This window comes from Acomys russatus, chromosome X, assembly GCF_903995435.1.
Source record: "Acomys russatus chromosome X, mAcoRus1.1, whole genome shotgun sequence".
NCBI lineage: Eukaryota > Metazoa > Chordata > Mammalia > Rodentia > Muridae > Acomys > Acomys russatus.
The window spans coordinates 67,532,466-67,555,862 of record NC_067169.1 but is presented as its reverse complement, the minus strand read 5'-3'; the positions used below and the strand labels follow the sequence as shown (position 1 = coordinate 67,555,862).

The window sequence follows — 23,397 nt, the reverse complement described above, 5'->3', positions numbered from 1 at the left end:
AGGTTATCTCAGAGATACCTTCCCCTCTCGGCTTCTCTTCTCTCTCTCAGCTCTCTCACCTCCCACCCCCTAAAGTTCTCTTTTCATATAGATAGTACTAAAAAACAGACATCATGCAAATAAAAGGATTGAAAAACAATGTATTTAGTCATGTACAATGTACATAAATGAAGATTGGGTTTGCTAACATATACTAAAATAAATTTTATAAACATGTTAATATTAGAAAATAAAAAAAACATAAATAATGCAAAATTTCCATTACTGCATGACAGAATCAAATAATGTTCAGAAGAGTTCCAAAGACACATATGGGAAGGAGTCCTTCCTTGAAAGTGCTATAGACATATTTATTAACAAAGGCTAGATAATACAAGATATTTTAAAACATTGTAAGTAAAATAACCTTGGAGAAACTCTAATAAGCAAGCGACCAAGATGATTATCAGCATACTAAATCATATGTGATAATTGCTGATGCAATGAGAATGACACGCAGTCTCTGCAACCTTTCTCCAAAGAAAAATTGAAGACCTTAGTATAATCCTTAGTCAAATATCAGAACTTAAAGGGTATTCTTTCAAACAGATGATGAGTAAATTTTCAATGTTACAAGAAATGAGGAAATGTTGATTAAGATTCATATACTGGAGGACATTAAAAAGACACAGTGACTACCTCAGTTTTACCTGATTATGTACTAAAAAGTGAAAGAGCTCATTTGCAGAGATACTTGGGAAATGTGAAAAAAATTACAGTTTAATTAAGACAGTTAAATCAATGCTATACTTTTTAGTTTTGAAAAGGTAAGTTACATTGGGAAGTTAAACGAATTAGTGAGATGGTAAAACGTAAACTTAGATAACAATTTTTTGAATATAAGTACTACCTTCACAGTTTCTTCATAAATGTAAAATATTTTCAAAAGAGAAGTATGCAAGTGAGTTCAACTACATGAATGATTTTTCATGTATAACATATAAAAGTTTACTTTTATACATTGAATTATATAAAAGTATTTGAATTACAATGAACTATTTGAAAGAACATTGTATGGCCAGGGAGCAGTGGAGTTGGTCTGGAGCAGGAATGAGTTCAGGTCATGTCCAACCCTGGACATCTTGTCTCCAGGGTGATAGGAGTGAGGACTGCTCTCTCCTCTGCCCTGGGCTTCCATGTCCTACTATACATAGTCCTGTGTCTCCCACCTTTGTCCACACCACTAGAGGTGGCCATAACCAAGTTAAACTTCCTCTCTCTTTATAAGGTTATGTCCAGCAAGCCTCTGGAATTCCTCTTCATTCAAATAGGGCATTCATAGCACCTTAGCTCCAGCCAATGAAATACACTCATCTCAAAAGCCTCTATCTATTCCCCAAAGGTTTAAATTGCCTTTGTTCCCCAATATTAAGCAAGATTCTCAATGTAGCTTGTCCCCCAAGAGTCTGTTTTCATCCCATTCACCCACTGTCTGTGGTCTTCATCATCCCCAAGCTATTCTTGTCTTGCTTTCCCTCTCAGGCCACTGATCTGATTGCAGCCAGTCACCCAATTAAGGGGGGCTGTGATTAGAATGGGAATGACATAACATTTTTATTTCAATGTTTATTTTTTTTTAGGATTCCATAAATGAGTGCTATGTTCACATCATTTCTAACCATTTCTCCTCTGCCTTGTCTCCTCATGTGTTCCACTATACTCAGTATCAACTTGTCACCTTCTCTTTTTTAATTATTTACTGAAAATATTGATGTTGCCCATAGGTTTGTACATATGATTAGGTCTAACCACTTTTTATAAGATTACCTATCTTGGTTGATTATTGCCTTGTCAATGGCCTTTGATTTCTCTAGTGGTAGGATATTAGGAAATTTCACAACTCCCTTTCTAAATTAACATGTTGTCTGATATTTTCATGATTCAGTTCTTGTTTAAGTAATGATGTTATTGATATTTCATGGGTATGGCTTCCTTGCCTTGCATAGAAAATACTATCCTATAAAAGACATCTTGGTTCTCTGTCTCATAGTCTTTCTGCTCTATAATTTTCTGTGAATTTTCTTGAGATTTATATACTGGGGTGGCATTTTATGTTTACCAAGTATATCTGAGTACCCTGTTGTCACTTATTTTCTGCATTTTACAAGTCTTAACTCTCTTTTATAATCTTCATATGTTACAGAAATACGCATCCTTGATGAGCAACATAAGCTATAGGTATTTGTGAGTATAAGAATATATAGAATATAGCTGGAAATTATATTAGCTTAGGAAAGTAGCAGCAGTAAGTTATTTAGGATCTGTGCCTTCTTAGGCTAGGCTTATAGCACTAGGCAGAGATTCCCTCCTATTTGGGGGGCCTTAAGTCCTGCTGGAGAGCTATGTATTACTTCCAATGTATCAGTGTCATTACTTCAAAATTGAGTACTGTGGTAGTTAAATGAGGTATGTTCCCCATGGTCTCAGATATTTGAATATTTTGTCACTTACTGGTGGCTTCATATGGAGAAGCTTTAAGTGGCACAAACTTGATGGAGGAAATATATCACTGTGGGCTGGAGTTTGAGAGTTCACTACCTTGTACCATTCACATTTTTACTTTCTACACCATGTTTGTGGTTGAAGTTCTGATGTCTCCATGTTCCTTTCCTAATGTCTACTACTTCTTGCAGTGCTTTCCTGTCTCTGGAACCACATTCAGAAATAAATTCTTTATTTCATAAAATTTGGGGTGGCATAATGCTTTAGCATATAAATGAAAAAGTAATTAATGCAGAAGTTGGCATCAGAGAGTGAGATATTGCTTTCAATAGCTTAGTCATGTTGTTTTCAGGGAAAATGTGGAAGACTCTGAAAATTTGGGCTGGGAAAGCTCTTTAGTACTATAAGCAGAACTCAAGGGTCCATTTTTCAGAAATCTAAAATATAATAGTTCCTGGAGCAAGAAGGGCTTTGGAGACCCAGGTCAAAATTATATAGAAGGGTTCAATATTAATAATTGCGATAGAAGTGGTCCCTGTGATATTTTAGTGAAGAATCTGTCTTCTGCCTATCTTTTAAGATATTGCCTGAGGATAAATTGAAAAGTAATGGACATATTTCACTAGTAGAGGAAATTTCCAGATTGCATAATATTAAATCCGAGGCATGATTATTATTAATGGTGATTATATAGATACACAGTGAAAAAGAACAAGCAGAGCAGAAAGTAATATAAAACATACTATTTGAAGAGAAAAGGACAACTAGAAAGCTTAGTATTATAGCCAAAGTATATATTAGAAAAGAGGTTAAAATTAGAGAAATAGAAAACATTTAAAAAGCATGCAAGTGCTATGTGCAGACCATTCAGCTTTGCTGCAGGCTGACTGTGGAGTTCCTACACTACATCATTGCTGCCAGAGCCCTGTACAAGTTCATCCTGTCCACCAACAGCATATACTATCAGGCTGAGGTGCTGAGCGAGCCCATCATATGGATTGCACCTTATGCTTTCTCTCATGATCATCCAACATATGTGGACTACAGGGTTATGACCATCTTTACCAAGTTCTATACCACTCTCTTGGGCTTTGTCAACTTCTGTCTCTACCAGTCACTTAACCTTCACTACCCACCGAAGCTTGAAAGTCAAGCCCAAGCAGAAACAAAGTTCAGTGAGGACACACAGGCATTGGACTTTGAGAGCTCTATGAAAAAAATTGACTTCCCTCAGTGGCAGCCTGGTAAGAGTGGTGGTGTCTACTGCAGATGAGGCCTAGGCCATGAATTTCCTACTGATGCAGAGATGACAACACAGGAGGAAGCATGCAGGAAAGAAATGGAGTCATAGGAAAGCACAAGAACCTCTTCAAAGGCCTGAAGTTCTTTATGAACCATGAGGTACTCTGTGAAGCATTAGCCTTCATTATCAGGAGTTTTGGTAGGGAAGTATTTTAGGAGAACTCTTTGTACATACAACCACCTATGATGTCATAGACTCTTGCATCACTCACCAGAATGTTGACGGACATGGGCAACAAACCCCCATCATTGGCAAGTACAGCCCCAACGGGTGTTTGACTGTGTGAGTGTCTGAGTCCTCCTGCCTGTGGCAGAGTACTTTCCCTGCATTCAGCTGCCCCCTTCTACCTTTTTCCCTTCATATATGAGAAGGAAAGTGATTGCATTCCTCCTGCAAAGCTAAAGCTACTTGCTCTATAGCAGGGTGAAGACACAGGAAACTTGAAAGAGGAAGAGGCGAACAAAGATGAGAATGAGAATGACAAAGATGATTATGATGAAGGTGATGATGATGTTATAAGGGAAATGGGGAAGAGAAAGATGTGAAAGCTGATTTGGAGAATAAGACAGAGGTGTATCTGTCAACCTTGGATCAGCAAAGCCTGGAAGGAAAGAAGCCCGAGGCAGTGACCAGCATTGTGAAACTGGAAGACAAGTAGCAGATGGCCCAGGAGGAACAAAAGTGCCTGGCCATCATGGTGATGAAAAAGTAGGAGAAGTATCTATACCAAAACATTATGTTCAGCAGCAGCACAAAACCAGAGGGGCCAACAAGGTATCAGAGGAAAGGAAAGCCCATTAATAAGCTGTGAAGTCTGAGAAAAAGGCCAAAAGGACAAGGCTTGTGTGCTCTTGAAATTCTTCACTGAGATTTGGTCATGAAGAAGCAAACTAGTGAAACATACACATCAGCCAACTCACTCACACTTTTGGTGGTGTGAGGACAGCCCTAGCCTGCCTGGGCAAACAGGCTACTACTCAACCCAGTTCTTACTCTAGAAGTCTCTCATTCTCGTTTTCCTTGGCTTTCCACAGGCTCTTATATAGCTTGTATACACCCTCTGGGATTGTTTTTTAAGTGGCTGGACGTTCCCAGCCAGTTGGGGAAAAAAACAACCTCTATGTTGGAACAAAAAAAAACATGCCATCAGAGCAACATTCTACATAGGGAAGCTTCCAGCTTGGGCAAGATAGCCTAAATGTGTGTGTGTGTGTGTGTGTGTGTGTGTGTGTGTGTGTGTGTGTGTGTGTGTGTTTCTAAAAAACTGATTAAAAGTACCACTGAAATGCTGAAATGTGACTAAAGAGAGTGAGGGTTCATCTTAAGCTGACAGCTAAATTTGGTAGTAGTATCCACATTTTAGTGGCTTTAGAGGACTTAAACAAAACTTAAAGGATTATGGATTCTTGCTCTCAGTTTCAATGTGTTGCTGAGGGCAGAGAACATGTTTTCTGAGAGACTGTGTTAAGGCCTTGAGAGGGTAGGAGGCCTGAGAGGCCATTTGTGAAGAAGTGAAGGTGAAGCTTGATTTGCTGTGGTACCTAAAAAAAGATTTGGATTTTCGAGATGACAAAGCTAGAGAAAGATGACAAAGTTGGGGAGAACAAAGATGTTTTCCTGCCATGGAAAGCTATTTACAAGGAGTGAAACAGACCAAAAGAAAGATGTGTGTTGTTGCTAGCAAAACTAGTGGGACAGAGAACTAAGCCCTTTGATAGGGGACATAGATTTATAAGGTTTGGTGTTTGCTCTCCTGGGGTTCATTCTTACTTTGGCCCATTATTTCCTTACTATGGCCCCATTCTTTCACCTTGAAATGATAATGTATATTATGTGCCATTATTGTAGGAACTAAACAATTTGCTTTTGAAATTTACAATGTGCTACAGTCTTAAGATTAGCTGGAGTGTCAAAAGAAACTTCTAATATTTTTGAAGGTAGAAAACAATATATTACTTTGTTACCAAGATAACAAAAACAGAAAATATCATCAAAACCAAAATGAATATAGTAGATGAGGGGGGCCTTCACAACTAGCTCACAATCAAGAGGTGGCTGGCAATGAGCATGTAAACTTCTACTCTACAATAATGTTTCATTTTCCATGAGAGAGCCAATGTTAAACCATTCTCTTCAGGTGCTATCACTCAAGTGACAAATAAAGTGACCAGATTTTATATTTCACCTTGACCAATTGCATCTTACCTTGCAATCCTTTATCACTGGATGCAACTCCATTTTATGTTTCAGTAGAAGAAAAAAAGTTTTACATGAAAGCGATGCCCTTTAAAGACGATCAACATTCAGCAGGCACAATTACAGCACAAGAATGAAATTGTGGTAAGTGACTTCATTTAAAGCGAGTGTTTTTTCATAAATGCACAAAGGCTAGTAAAGACAGTCACATTTTAAAAATTACATTTATCAATGTGTGTTTATGTGTATGTGTGTGTGGGTGTCCAGTGCAATAACATGTGTGTGAAGGTTGGAGAGTAACTTTGGGGAGGGGAGGACTCTCTCGCTCCATCAAGTGTGTCCCGGGAATTGTGGTTGACAGATTTGACAGTAAGTGCTCCACCTGCTGAATCCTGACCTCACATTTTCCTAAGTGACAAAGCTCATTATCAGTATTAATAGAGACCATTCTTCAGAGCTCCACCTTTTCTGGAGATACTATGGGTGGTTTTATTTTACCTTCTCTCCATTAATAACCCTAAGAGATGAGATGAGAGGAGCAGAAAGACAACCAAGTTCTTAGAATTGGCTTCCTAATAATCATTAACTATCTTAAGGTTTGTTATGTCATCTGCAAGATGAAGGTAACTAGAGGGGGGAGGGGGAGCTTTGGATCAAATTAATTAGCCACTTCAAGTCTCCATTCCCATAGATGCAAATGCCATGTACAAAATGACCGTGGCAGCCTACATGTTTACCTTCCATATCCATCCACTTCACAGCTCGGAGGCTAACCATCCAGGATGCATTTGGCATGGCTCCAGGGGCTCAGATTACAGTCCCTCATGGAGGGAAGTCAAAGCAGGAAGCTGGAGGTAGGAACTAAAATACAGATCATGGAGGATGATCATTAACCTTTCTCCTAGGCTGGAGTTTAGTCAACTATCTTTTTTAACTAGTGCTAAAACTAAGAATGATTATCATTGTACATCATGACATTGTAAAGAACCTATGGGGACCACAGAGTGCAATATGGTGGATTAACTAAAAAAGAATGTTAGGCTCAGATACTGAAATACTTCATTTGCTGTTGGGAGTCTATTTGGAGAAGTTGTAGGAGGTATATTGTTGTTGAAGGAAGTATGTCATTGGTGGCAGGTTTTTATAGTTCATAGACTTACTCCACTTTCTGTTTCCTCTTCCACTTTGTGCTTGTGTTTAAAATTATGATATATACTTTATGTAATTAGAGTGATATTTATAGTATTTATACTTCTCTAATATAGTTAATTTTTAAAATTTTATTTATATTTGAAGTACTAAGCACTGAACTCAGGGCCTCATGCAGATTGGCAAATGATCTACTACTAAATTATTATACCACAGAACACAGTTATTTATAATGAAATCATTATAAACATTTGAGAATAAGTATAACATTTCTATAAATGTATGTGTCTAAATAACTAAAGCATGGTCTTTGGCATAGCAGCCACTTTTTATATCAATTCTTCTTTCTATCATTTTTTTCTTTTTCTTTTCTTTTCTTTTTTTTTTCTTTTTTTTTTTTTTTTTTTTTTTTTTTTTTTTTTTTTTTTTTTTGAGACAAGGTTTCTGTGTGTAGCCTTGGCTGTTCTGGACCCACTTTGTAAAACAGGTTGGCATCAACCTTACAGAAATCCACAGACCTCTGCCTCCATGAGTGCTGGGATTACAGGCACCTACCAAGTAATATGTCTTCCTTTTATTGTTTCCTTTTAGATTATTTATGATTTTAATTTTTATGAAGGCATATAACATGTTTTAATCACATCTTCCCATATTCCTTACTCTTTAAATCTTTCAATATTCTCTTTTCACCATCACTTTATCTTCCAAAATTAATGCAATCATTTTAAATCTATTGAGATTAGTACTGCCAGTACAAACATGGAGGTAGAAGCAGGGCCATTCACTAAATTACTGAAAGCCTATCAGGCTACACAGCTGGAAAGAAAAGAGATACTCTGTCCTCATGGAACCATCAATTGCTATACATCCTCAGCTTTCTGAGTTCTTTTATTATATACACTAGAATTTTTGTCTAGTATGATCTTGTGCATTCATTTAGTAGTCACAAATAATTTGATTTCAAGTGTGGAATGGTTTTGTCATGGATTAAAAATAGTTTGTACATCAATCCTGACTTACTTCAGTTTTTACATTTATTATTACTCAATGGCAGAAAAGAAAATTAAGAATTCTCTCTTATAGTTATTTAAAAATATGCAGTATAATGTCTTTCATTATAACCACCATGCCATATTATAGTCAAATAAGTTTGGCTCATAAGACTAATACATTTCCCAGCATGATCTGCCACTCTAAAATGTTCCCACCATACCAAAAGAAACTCAAATGACAGTTGAATTTACTCCCTAAGGAATTGTTTCAAATTTTGTTTAAGCTCTTCTTATATCTTTTATAGTTTATTAAAAACAATTATCCAATTATTCTTTGGGTCATGTACTATGTATATAATAGAGACTTTCAATAAGAATCTCTGTCTTCATAGAATTTATCAACTACTGGGAAAGATTCTAAATGGACAAAAATTATAACACCATTAATTATAATAAAATCTGAGATTAGATTGAAGGATACTTGGATATTCACAAATATGTCAGAATCATATTGAACGAGAGGCAGTAATCTAGGCAAAGAAGTGTGAAGAAATCTAGATGGTAAAATTTGAATGCCCACAACAGTAAATTGGTTTAAAATACATGCTTAGTGATTTGAATAAATTATTGATAAGATAATATATTGTGGGTTAATGTAGGTAAGAGAAATTATAATTTGGAAAATAAAGACTATGCAAATTTCAATTTGATTTTGGCCCACAATATCTCAAAATTTGTTTTTTTGGAAATCATTACTTTAACACCCTAAAGATAACCATATAACTTTAACTTGATACCTGTAACATGAAACAATGCAACCAATTGCCATGCAACATTTGTTTAATCATAAAAATTTAAAGTCTGCTTACTAGTACACCATTTTAATACCTCCTCATGGGTATTATTCTTCTGGAAAATGTTAGAGTCCTTGATAGGTAATACTTTAAAATAAATACCTATAAAATTAAGGAACCTTTCTGATATAAATATTATTACATGTCTTCCTCAAGTTAATATGTAAAGCCCTTAATCCCTATGGCTCATAATAAGGCTGTATTTGGAGATAGGACCTTTATGAGGTAAATTACGACAAATTGTGGTCATATGTATAGGTCATTCTTCAATATGACGTTGTTGTTAACATGGAAAATGGTAGCTCTCCACAAGCTGGAAAGGGGTAGTAATAGATTTCAATCATGACAATTCCTTATGTGTAACAGTGAAATTTTTATTGTTAGTGCACTTAAGCTTTCAATCACTAGTAATCATAAAACCAAAACCAAAATACCAAGCCAAAAGAAAGACAGACTTTGAAATTTCTATGTAGTTTGGAACACAGGATATAAAAATCCAGCATTTCATAGGAAATAATAAAGTTACATAATTATATTTCTAAAATACTCAGATATTAAGATATAATACTTTAAAGTAAAATGTAGAAGCTTTGATTTTTTTCTTTTCTAAAAATACTGTACTACGTAATGGAAAAGTTAAGAGTATGTCAAAGAAAATGCACTTAAACTTAATATATGTAAAGATGTATTTGATTATGAATATTATTAGCACAAATGTTGTTGGTAACACTTTTGTAGGTTTGTATAAAAATAAAATAAAAGTAACAATCATGGCATAATATAAGTGCTATAGAGTCTGAGGCAGGAGAATATGCAATATACAGCAAAACCAATCAAACCTCCCACAAAAGGGAAAACAAAACAACATATAAAATATGAAATAAATACTTTCCATTTCTGATGTTAATTTACTCTGACACTTACAATGTTCGAATGTTATCATTTTTCTTTAGTCCCCTCTGATCAGTGTAAATAGTTTCATTAAAACAACTGTTAGTATTTATTTTATCTCTAAACTTTAGATATAATAAGGATGTTGCCCTTGAAATGCTGATGTTATTGGGTTTCATAAGTTTCTTTGATTTTTTTTTCACTCTGTGTTTTTAAATTGTCTAAATACCATAATGATATTTTGCAGTGATAAGCTGTCATTTAATGCTTCAAATGATTTTGATATAATCAGCCTTGTGACTTCAAAACAAGATATGAAGTACAAAGATAATAATAAGATGGAAGAAGAAATTTGTGGTGAAATTAATATTCTGGCATCTGATTCTCAGTGAAGTTAAACATATTAAGATTAATACTTGCAATACAATCAGGCTGAAAATCCTTGAGGTTTAGAGACTATCTCAACTTTTTCCAAAAGTTGCACAAAGATTTTAAACAGTTCTTATGACATATATGGTACTAATTAAGGAGTCCAATTTCAGAAAATGTTTGTTCTTAAAAAGTTTTTAATAAGCACAATAGGATTAAGAAATATACAGATATTTGTACTTTGCATTATTTGCTTTCTTTATCCAGTGACAGTAATTTTTGTCTTAAATAATGTATTTATACTTTTTGAAAATGCCTTATAAAGATAATATATTTTTACAAGTATAATACCACTTTCCTTAGGCTACACAATGGACATTTAAATAATTTTAGAAACTGCTCATACACATAATCCATTCCAGTCCAATTAAAGTAGAATATCTGGGGTTAAGCTATATATATGTTTTATTGTTTACCACGTTTCTGATTACTGGTGAATATTGGAGAAGAGGACTGCAATGTCTATTCTTATTTGGATTGTCAACTTCATTACTTAACTTCATTAGGAATTAATTAAAACCAAAGCTTCATCCAGCAATTGTGACACATGCTTGTAATCTCAGCATTTAAGAAGAGTCAGGCAGATCTCTGTGAGCTGAAGGCCAGCACGGTCTACAAAGTGAGTCCAGGACAGCCAAAGCTACACAGAGAAACTCTGTCCTGAAACAAACAAACAAACAAAACCTTCACCAAAAATAAACAAACACACAACCCCCCACAAAGCTTCAGAGTACATCAGTGAGAGATTTTACTTTTTCTTTTTCTTTTATTTATTTTTTATTGCATCATCTTAAATGTGGGTCACAGCATTTGGTGACAACCTATGGAAAGGATATCGAAGAAGGAAGTTTATATTCTTTGCCTGGTTACCCTCATTCTTACTGGCAAGTTGATTTTCTTCACTGGTGTGAGAGGATACTTCCTTGTGATTCCAAATTTATCCTGAAGAACAGTTTAGACACCTGGTTTCTTGAACCAAATGAATATTGGATTATTAGAATTTCCATCAAGATATAAGCACTGTTGCAATAGTCAGACCACAGCCTGTAAGCCAGTCTAACAAATCCTGTGTGTGCATATGTGTGTGTGTGTTCACTTTGTTAAACTCTGTTTCTTTAGAGAATCCTGACGAATGTAAATATGAATAATTCAATATTCAACCTCAATCTTTAATTGATTCACTAGCTAGCTATTTCTACTTCCATCTATAAATGCTTATTAATTCCTTCCTATCCATTTTGGACTGTACACATACCATTAAATGAAATAACTACAATCTAAGAGAGATATAGTAAAGTGTTGGCTGATAGGGCACATCCAACTAAAAGATATATTAGGTGTAGTTATGTAGTGTTTGTTCTTCCTAAAAAAATTTGAACTAATAAAGATAAAACTATTAGGTTAAGATGTATTATTTCTTCAACATATCTTATGTAATTTTCTCCAACAGTAATGAGAATTTTTACATCTACTAATGTAATAGAGACTACTTTAAAGCTTTCTTACAAATAACCTTGTAATGTATTAGAGAAAAACTGATATTTTTCATATTTAGAATCACAAAGGAAATATTTCTAGGATTTTATTTTCTAGAAAGGTTCTTTTTATTAACTATCCACTAAGTCTAAAGGAAATTTTTAGTCTTTTAGTTTTAATTCTTTTTCAATAAGAACATTGAATATTTCCTAACTGAAAAATAATTTTATCCTAAAGATAAAATAAGTTGTCTCCAATAAAAATAAAATGTTTTATTCTTTTAAAAGTGTGAGACCAAATAAAAACTAAACAAGTTGTATAAAACAGTTTGTCCTTACTACTATAGAATTCAGAGAGGATGTAGGACACCAGGAGAACATGGGCCAGTGAATCAACTAAGCAAACCTAACACAGGTTCACAGAGACTAAAAAGGCAAGCATGGGGCCTGGACATTTCTGGACCAGGTCCTTTGCATATATGTTAAGACAATTAGCATGCTTTTTTTTTTTTTTTTTTTTTTTTTTTTTTTTTTTTTAGATTTGTAACACTGGGAGCATGTTCTTCTCTGACCCTTTCATTTGTTCTTGAGACTCTTTTCTTTCTATTTGGTTGCTTTGTTCAGACTCAATATCAAAGTTTTTGCATTGTCTTATTTTATCTTGTTTTTATGCTGTCTTGCTGTTGTCACTTGGAGACCTGCTTTTTCTAAAGAGGAAAAGGAGGGAGAGTGTATCTTTGAAAAAGAGGAGGTTGAAGAAAAGCAGAGGAAGGTGAAATTGTGGTTAGGATGAGAAAATACATAAGAAAGAAACTGCATTAAAAACAAATCTGTGTTTATTGCATGAGACTATGAAAACAAAGATATGTCCTTTTCTAAAACTATATTGTGTATTGTCAACATTATAAAATGAAAAATGGCTTTACATTACATAAGGTTCAATTCATATCTCTTCATGATTAGGCTGCTTTGATAGAAAAAATATAATGCAAGTGGATACAGGGGATATGACAGTTGTATTAAAAACAGTTCTTTACATTTCAAATGACTGCAAACCACTGATATTAATATTAGGAAATATGATGGTGTTCTTTTCTGAAAGAAAATATAGATAATTTAGATTCTGATTTCATATTTTCTCAGACAGAAGATTCTATAGAAGAGTAAGGATATTTTCATCATATTTAGATAACTTCTTTTTTTTTTTACTTCTTTCAAATAATACACAGTGAAATTGGAGTTTGAAATTCCATACTAGGCTCATTGATTTATTTAAACAATGTATATAGTTTGTTTGCAGTTTCTAAAAATTTCTTATATGTGAATGCTCATCACAGTCTGTTAAAAAGAATTAATGAAAACTGCTTTTGTGGGGACAGCATCAAGTCCAAGGATTCATATCCGAATTTTATAATTGCTTCATAAAATACAATAGCAAAATTTATTCCATGAGGTTTTTATTATCAGCTGATATACATTATAAAGAAACTTTGGGTAATGTCAATCAGAAGTGGTGAAATAGAATAAAGAACTCTAGGTTGACATCAATCACTAGATTTCTGTAAGTAGCTTATGAACACCCAGAAAAAGGTAGTGTTTTCAATTTTATCCTAAAATTTCTAATTCTGATTAAGTAATGATAATTCATATTAGTTATGAAAGTCAAAAATACATGAAATATTTTATTTCTTCAACTCAAGATTAAGTTGAATAAAATAAGTTACATTGGCATGAAATGGAAATACATACCTTTTAGAGATCACACATTAAAGATGAAGGATATGTCTTTTCACACTAAAGTTGTGAAAGGTGATAAGCATGACCTAAAGAAACAAAGAATAATATATTTTAAATATGAAAAAAGTTCTGTGTTTCAGATATCCATAATATTAAAGTACCAGGTACTTTTTATGTGATTCATTTTGTTTTTTCCTTCCTAATTGGATTGCCGTTTCCAAGTAGACGTTGCTAAATGATATTCAAGACAATATTTTAGTTCTAAAAAGAGAAGAGGGTGAAACTACATCAGAAGTCTAACTTGATTGTTTTAAAAAAGCTTTGATGTCCCTGTTGATAAAATTCAAAAATTATTTTTTATTAAACATCATTTTATCTTTTATATATACATGTATATTATTATACATATATAATAAACTACCAATAATATTGGTATAAATATTTATTCTTTACATCTTTGATTAAAGTATGCCAATATACATATAATTTGCAAACCAACATGTTAAATAAATCATTATCTGACAAATCTTTCATTAAGTACTCATATAATTATGTTATACACTGTACAATCTCATACATATAGACAACAATATTTGACTGTGTTAAAATTTCAAAAAGATGAAAATAACCGTTGAAACAACATACTGTTGGATTAGACTTACCTTTATAAAATAATTTTCCCACTTGTTTTCATCATTTCTATGTTTCTTTCATGTACAATTTGACAAGCACCTAAAGAAAATAGCCTTAGGTGTATTCAGTTGAGAGTACTCTTATTTGGACTCAATAGTGAATTTTTAAATGTGAGGAAATTGGGGTTAATAGTGGTTAACACAAACCTTCAATTTAGGCTTTTGAGCTCACTTCTCTGTTATTTTTTCAGAAACAAGTCCCCATGATTGCTGTTTATAGATGTCAGGAAAACATCTACCACAAATAAACACCTGGAAATGTGATTTGGTCTGAGTGAGTGCTTCTTTCTTGTAAAAAGCACATTTTCATTTCATAAATTCAGTGATGTTTGTGTGGAATAAAATTTACATATAAAATGCTTTTTAAATTTATGGTTTTAAAGTTGTATTTGTTTATAAATAAAGAATAAGCATTAATTTCCTAGGCCAATTACTAACTAGGTTACAAACTTTTAGTTAAAAATTGAAGTGTGTATTATAGTTTTATAAAATGAGGATTTTGTTTTAAATGCTATTTCAAATAAAAATTTTAAAAGTAGCATCAAGATAAAAATAAAATAAAAAGCTATTTTATCTGGTAAATAAAGCAAGGATAGACATCTAAACACTGTGAACAATGCTTTGACTTTTAAACCTAATACAACCTAGAGAGACATATTCAATAATGGTATAAAACATTAATCTGAAGTCATAATACATAAAGGACCTTTGCATGCTCTCTGAGTCTCTCTGAGTCATTATTTTAATGAGCTTGAAAATTTGATTTTTTATTTCTGAGAATTAATGATGTTAATACTGAAGACACAGGACATTTCAGACAAAGATTTGGAGGAATCAAGCTAGAGTTGACCTTGAAGCTCGTTTCTGATAAGTGGCTGCCATACTACCACAAGTTTCAATGCAAGTTAATAAGATAGAAGATCGTTGGTAATCATATCTAGCTGGATATCCTATGAAACAAAACAAGGACTCAATTATAAGTATATAACGAAAGGTGGAAGAGTGGGACTTTTAATTTGAGAGTGAACAACAGCTGTCTAATTAAACTCAAGGCCTGCTCAATAGAAGAAAAATCATGCTTGGTGCTATAAGGCTAGTGTAATTATTTAAACATGTTTTTTATTAGCTTATATGTTTGAATACTTGGATTGTAGTTTGGGAAAATGGGAATGATGAGGAAGTATGGCTGTATGGAAGAAGATATGTCACAGAGGGCAGGATTTGAGGTTTCAGAAGGCTCTCATAATTCCCAGTTCTCTCTCTGCCTATTGATTGTAGTTTGAGATGTGAGTTTTCAGTTGTTTTTGCCACCATGCCTTTGCTCTGCAATCATGGATCCTAAACCTCTGTAATGAGAAGATCAAGTCTATTTTTTTTTTGATAAGCTGCCTTGGCATAGTATTTTATCACAGAAATAGAAAAGTAACTAATATAGAATTTAGTAACAAGAAGTGTTGTGGGCTATTATGTTGTGCCTGATCACACTGCTGTTTGAAAATATGGGGAAGATTTGGGGGTTTGGGACTGAAAAATTTATTGAACATTGTGAGCACAGTTTAGGGCACATCATATTAGGAGTATAGAACATAATGCTGAAAGCAATGTGGACTGTAAAGGTATGGATCAAGAAACATCAGAGGGTAAAAATATTAGTAAGTATATTAGGGACTTTTCTTGTGATATTTTAACAAAGAATAAGGCTTCATTTTTCTCCTGTTCTAAGAATTTGTCTGCAACTAATTTAAAAGTTATGAGCATATTATTTGCCAGAGGAGAATTCAAAACAGTCTAATATTGACTTATTACAGTGTTATTAGTACTCACTTTTATGTAGTTGTATGACTAAAACAGTCAATGGCAGAGAAAGAAATATGAAATTCACAGTTTGAAGAGACAAGATTTGTGCTAAAAGAAATATGGTCTGATACGTAGTGGAATAAAGTGAAAGGTGATTTTAGTACAAAACCTCACACAGATGAGCTTCTAAACTGTGAAGGAAAAAAGCTTAAGAATTATTTGGTAGAGAAACAACAAACTGAATAGCTGGAAATATTATCTAAATTAAAGTCCTGCAAACATTATTCAAGGGGAGAAGAGTTCACCCAAAGGTAACAGCCAGACTTATGAGTGTTTTACACATATTGCTAACTCTTTAATCACAAACAATGCCAAGGAATCCTATTTTTTTGCTGTTGATAGATGCCTGAGAACAGGATTGTAGCAAAGGAGTCGCTGCATTGAGTCTCTGAGATGTCAGTGTATGAAGCAGAGATTCTGCAGGCTGGATTGCATTGGAGATGCGAAGACATGGGGATTCTAGAACCAGGAGACATATACCAAGGAGAAATGTACACATGTAATAGATCAGAACAAAAAAAGAAAAGTAGTTGCAAGCAGCAAATTTGGAAGGACAAAGCGATACAAATTCTCCTACACAAGTCATGGAGCTCCGTAATCTGATTTTGCCTCACTGGGCCTGTAAATGGTTTTTGAACAGTATTTCCTCACCATACTCCAATAGATCCCTTTTGGAATGGTAATGTGTATTCTGGTACTGTTGTGTGATTTATGTATATATTTTACCTTTTGAATTTTCAGGTGATTATAGTTAAAAGAGTATTTTGATTTTCAGAAAAGATTTTGGACCTTTGCCTTTCAGAGGGTGTTTTGACTGTGAAAGACTATGGGGATAATTAACATTGTACTGACTGCATTTTGCATTATGATTTGGCCATGAGCCAATTAGGGCCTTGGACTGAATGTGATAGTTTAAATAAGAATGACCCCTCCATAGGCTCAAATGTTTGAAAACCTAGTCCCTAATTGGTGGAACACTTTAGGAACAAATTGAAATGTGGTTCTTTTGGAGGTAGTGGGTCATTTGATTTGGGCTTTAAAGATTCAAAACACTCCCACAGCCTCCATAATTTCTTGGCTTCCTGCTTGAGGCTCAAGATATGAGCTATTTATGTAGTCATACCATTACTCTACTGTCAATGACTCCTAACCTATGGAAACATAAGCTTGATTAAATATTTTCATTTGTAAGTTGCCTATTTCATCAAAGCAATATGAAAATTACTAACATACCTAATGAACTACACATGGCTGAAGAGGACATATATTTGAGAGGAGAATGAATTATTGCCGGTTTTCTAAACCAGTAAAGTTTTTAACTCTGTTCATTTCAGATACCTTAAGGCCAAGGTAGGAATTGAGGGGAAAGAAACTTTACATAAAAAAGGTATTGCTATACTTATTGCAATTGTGAACTCCATAGTAAGTCCATGACTAGTTTCAATTGTAAACATTATATATTTCTTGTCAAAAATGTTGAACAAAATAACTGTACCAGAAAAAAAACTCAAAAAAGGTTGAAAATGTAACTACACAAACAAAAATAATTGTATCAAAAGAAAAAACAGCAATGATAAAAACAAGGCTTGAGAGACAAGAGACAAAGGAATTAAGAGAGAATGAAGCACAAAATTGTGAACCTACGGTAACTTATAAAATTGAGGATCGAGATAGTCAGTCCATTGAGCCTATGGCATTACCTCTTAGTAAAACCAATGCCAGAAAATGGTGAAATTTTACAAAATGAACAGTTAGCCTGTAACCCTGTTTAAAAGCAAGATCTTAAACATTTTAGAGAATCAACAATTATTTATGAAATGCACTCACTCTTTATGAAAGAGATGTTAAATACCTGGGTAAGTCAAAACAGGATTATCCCTAAGACTAGAAAGATTTACAAGCACCTGTACTGGATGCTCATTCTCAATCACAATGACTGACATGATGGCAGAAAACAGCTGTAATTATGGAAATATGCAATAAGTGTAAAGGTCTTAATGTAGTGAGAGACAAATTGTGAAGGTCAACATATTGATTTAAAGCAGTAAATGCAATTTGATGACCCTGTTATTATACAATGTCTATTAGTAGCTTTAAGAACCTGGGGAAATGTGCCAGTACAAACAAAAAGGATTATGTCATTGAGGAAGATAATGTAGAACCCCAGAGAAACTTTGACTGATTTCTTACATAGATCTACATCCACTGTAAATAGGAAAATACCATGTCCAGCTATAAGATGGGTATTAATTGAAAGTTTAGTTTTCAAAAATGGAAATGTAGGGTATAAAACCTTTTAGACCCTTTAAATCTCAATCACCAACCATGAATGAATAGACTAAAACTACTGCTGTTATTAACATTAATGGCTATGTAACTGGACAAGCAATATGCAATAATCTTAAATATTAAAATGTCCATTGTTTTAACTGTGGCAGATAAGGCCATTTGAAAGGGATGATGTTCCTAGAGACTTCTGTAGAACACCTCTGCCTTCCAGGATTGTAGAAAGTATGCTAAGGGTAGGCATTGAACTAATGAATGCAGATCAGCAAAAGAAATGTGAGGTAATCCAATACTGATGGGACACTCCCTACAAGATAATCCTTTAAATATGTGAGACTCTGTTGTGGAATATTTGATCTGTTTAGATCCCTAAGACTGTGAACCGTAAATCCCTGTTCCTAGTGTTTAAAGCATAAAAATCACCTTTAATTCAATAAATATAGGTTTATTGTAAATACGTGATTAACTTGTTGTTAAGTCACCCCTAGCATACATCTTTAATCCAAGAACTTTCTAAACATAGATTTAATAAAGTTAACCATAAGTCAAGAGTTGGAGCAAGAGACCAGCTGAGAGGGATTAAAGAATTCAAGGGACTTTGAGTTCATAAGTATTTAAGACAGCATGTAGAAGTAGAAGGGGATTTTGTGTATTAGCTTGAGATCTTGACCTCTTCAGCTCCTTTGCCTTTGGCTTTTGAGGCTTTGAGCTAGCAAGCTTTTGGCCTTGAGATTTTTGGTCTTTTCCTCCTGACAAAGTGAGCTTTTTGGTAGTTTTCCATTGGCATATGAGCAGAATAGTTAGCTAGATGCTTTCTCTGCCTCTCTGAACTTGCAGGTTTTCACCCCAGCATCTGACTCCGGAGTTTTTATTGGTAAAATAGAATGACTGGGGTTTTCATTTAAAATATTTAAACTCCCTAAGCAATATAGCTTGTTCCCAGGCAACAAATAAAATGAACTAAATATCTCCTGTCAGCAACCCACAGAACAACTAGAGAAAACTAAACAAGGTATTGGAGATCTAATGCATGCCACAGAAGGAAGTACTGCCATACTCTTAGCCATAAGTCAAAATTTCACACTATCACCAAAAAATTAGTTCTGTAAAATATCCACCAGAGTTCATGAACCCACAAAGAAAATATTAACAACTTTAGGAAGAAGTAGCCTAATATTTCAAGGATTCATTGTGTATTCAGGAATTATAGATGAAGACATCAAATGAGACATTGGGGTTTGGCTTACATAAAGAAAAAATATATATCCTGGGGCACAGCCATCAAAGGTGGACAGAATACTGAGACCTGAACTCCATAGCCTGATTTACTGAATAGGCACTCCAGTCCCTAGAAACATGTAAGTTAGAACCCTCCTCCTGCCAGTATTCTGCCTGCCAGTTCTACCTGAGGCACAGCCAGCAGAGGTGAATGTGCTGTTCCCTAAACTCCAGTGTCAGGTCCAAGGGTCATCCTTTGTCTCCCAAAAAGTCTTGCCTACATCAAGAACATCCAGATAACATAATGGACAACCAAATGGCTTCATTGTCATCACAAAAATCAACAAGAAACAGGGCAATATGACACCATCAGAGCCCAGTTGTCTTACTGTAGTAAGCCTTGGATATCCTAATACAGCCAAATCACAAGTAGATGACATGAAATCCAATATTATAAAGATGACAGATGTCTTTAAAAAGAAAATGAAAAGAAAGGCTTTAAAGTCACAGGAAAATACAATAGAAAGGTGAGAGAATAAATAGAAATATTGAAAACCCCAAAATGAAATTAAAGCATTAAAACACACACACACACACACACACACACACACACACACACACACACACACATACAAACTGAGGCAATCTGGGAGATGAAAAACATATGGAAGAGGAATTACAGATCCAACTTTCATCATCAGAATAGAAGAGTTGGAGGAGAGTAACAAGCATAGATGGTACTTTTAATAAAATCAATATTTTGGTCAAAGAAAATGTTAAAACCAAAAAGTTCTTGTCACAAAACATTATAGATATCTGGGATACAATAAAAAGACCAAACCTAAGAGCAATAGGAATAAAAGAAGGAGAAGGCTCCCAGATCCAATGCCCAGAGAACATTTTCAACAAAACCATAAGAGAAAATACTCCAAACCTAAAGAAAGTGATAAACAGAATACAAAACAGATTGTACCAGAAAAGAAAATCATACTGCCCCATAATAATCAAAACATGAAGTGCACAGAATAAAGAAACAATATTCAAATGTGCAAGGGAAATAGGACAAGTAACATATAAAGGCAGACCAATCAGAGTTACACCAGACTTCTCAAAAACTAATCTAAAATGTAGAAGGTCTGATTCAGATATCTTGTAGACTCCAAGAGTCATAGATATTGCTCCAAATTACTATAACCAGCAAAGCTTTTAATAACCATAAATGGAGAAACTAACATATTCCACAACCAAACCAAATTTAAACACAAGGGCACTAATTACACCCAAGAAAACAGAAGAAACAAATAACCCCATATGAGAAAAAACAATATAAAGGATGCACAGACATACACACACAAACTCAAGCACAAACTTATGCGCGCGCACACACACACACACACACACACACACACTACCATCAACAGAGCCATCAAATAATAGCAATAAACAATCATTGTTTATTAATATCTATCATAATCAATGGAAACTGTTGCCTAATAAAAGTACATTGGCTAACAGAATGGATGCAAAATCAGAATATATTATTCTGCGTCATATAAGAAACACTCTCCAGTAACAACGATAGGAAGTGAAGAAATAAACTAAAGATTTTCTAGAATTCAATGACAATGAAGTCACAACATACCCAAATTTATGGGACACAATGAAAGCAGTAGTAAGAGGAACCTCCATAGCACTAAGTGTTTTTCTGAAGAAATCATGGTGAGAATGTGAAATAAGGGGAATAATCTTACATTGCTGGTGGGACTGCACACTTGTACAAGCACTTTGGAAATTAATTTGTATATTTTTTGGAAAATTATGAATACTTCAACACAAGACTCATATATACCACTCCTGAGTCTATACCCAAATGATCTCCACAATACCACAATGACACTTGCTCAACTATGTTCATAGCAGCTTTATTTGTAACAGCCAGAACCTGGAAACAAACTAGATGTCCCTCAGCAGAAGAAAGAATAAAGAAAAGGTGTTCATTTACATAATGGAATACTATTCAACTATTAAAAGCAAAATCATGAAATTTGCAGGCAAGTAGACAGAAATAAAATGTATGATACCTAGCCAGTTGTGGTGGTGCACGCCAGTAGGATTTGCTGACAGAGGTGGAAGCAGGAAGATCATGTGTCTGAGGCCAGTCTGAGCTGCATATTTTGCTGTGTGTGGTGGCACATGCTTTTAATCCCAGCACTCGGGAGGCAGAAGCAGGGAGATCACTGTTAGTTTGAGGCCAGCCTGGTCTACAAAGTGAATCCAGGACAGCAAAGGCTACACAGAGAGACCCTGTCTCAAAAAGCCAAAAACTAAACAAACAAATCAAAACTATCATACCAAGTGATCTAACCCAGACCCAGAAAGAGATGGATGGTTTATACTCATAAGTAGAAGTTAGCCATTAAGTACAGGATAATCATGCTACAGTCCAGAGACATACAGAAGCTTAGTTACAATTATGGTCTATTGGAGGGTGCTTAAATCTCACTCAGAATGAGAAATAAAATAAACATCAGAAGTAAATTGAGGGAATTAAGTAGAAGAGGAGGTGGCACGGGGAATAGAGGTGGGGATAAAATTTTGAGAAAGCAGGGGACTAGCCTGGGGATATGCTTGGGAGAAAGAACAGAAATTTGTGTGGGGAAAGGGCATCTCTGGGGTAGGCCAAAGTCATGGAATGGGGAGGCTTCTGGAAGTCTATGGTCATAACCCTAGCTGAGACTTTAGCAGTGGAAGATATGGAGCCTAAAGTGTCAACCTCCTGTTTCTAGGTGAGACATCTTATGTATTATGGCTTGTTTGTGTACTTAAATGTCAATGCTTAAATGTCCAGTTTAGAGATAAGAAATGATAATTCTTTATATCTATAGATTCATGAACACCAAATTGTGTTTTGATAAAAAGAAAAAAGGAATAAGATTAGTTGAAAGATACTAGATTGCAGAAAAAAACTACTGAATTAGATCGATTTGTACATTTTAAAGATGTTTTAACATCAGAATGGAAGTTAGGTAATGTGTTACCTTGGGAAAAGGGTTTTTGTATATATTTCAACAAGTGATAAATAACTATGAGTTCCAGCAAAACTGATAATCTGCAAGAGAAAAGGGGAGGGGACACTAGCCCATCTAAAAAATATCTGACTTAAAATTTGTAGTAATTACAAGATGAGCAAGGATAAAATTAGAGCATAAATTAAAGTAATGGCCAATCAATGACTAGAGACTCAACCACTAACAAAGAAGCATTCATGGACTTGACCTAGGCCCCCTTTGTATTTGTAGCAGATAAGAAGTTTGGTTTCATGTTTGTCTGAACAACTAGAGCAGGGGATGTCGGTGACTCTGTTGTCTGAGTGTGTGTCTCCTTCCTCTACCTTTGTTTAGTTTCAGTGGGAGAGGTACACTTGCTCTTTATTTGACTTAATGTGCAAAGGGGGGATAGTCCCCAAGGGGAGTCCCCATCTCTTAGAAGAGTAGAGGCATCGGGAGGGCAGGAATTTGAGAATGAGACTAGGAGAAGATGAGGAGGATATGATTAGGATGTTAAATGAATAAAGAAATAATTTTTTGAAAGAAAAAGAAAAATGTGCAAATTAAAGCAAGAGACAGGATTGCTCAGCTTTTACTTCTACTATATGCCAAAAGAAAAACAAGTTTAGTTAAACGACTAGGATTTGGTGCCAGAAGAAACACTTTTTTTTTTTTTTTTCAAACTGTTATCTAGAGACCAAAAGTAAAATTAATGATATGGGAATTGAAAGTTGGTGGATGCAGGAGCTGATATAATTATGTTATTATGTGAATCTTTGAATCCATATTG

At 34.4% G+C, this 23,397-nt stretch overlaps 1 pseudogene; it reads left to right on the top strand.

The window, feature by feature from the left end:
- LOC127185327 (pescadillo homolog) overlaps positions 1 to 4,639 on the top strand; it is a 44,038-nt pseudogene extending 39,399 nt beyond the window's left edge.
- The last annotated feature ends 18,758 nt before the right edge of the window (positions 4,640 to 23,397 follow it).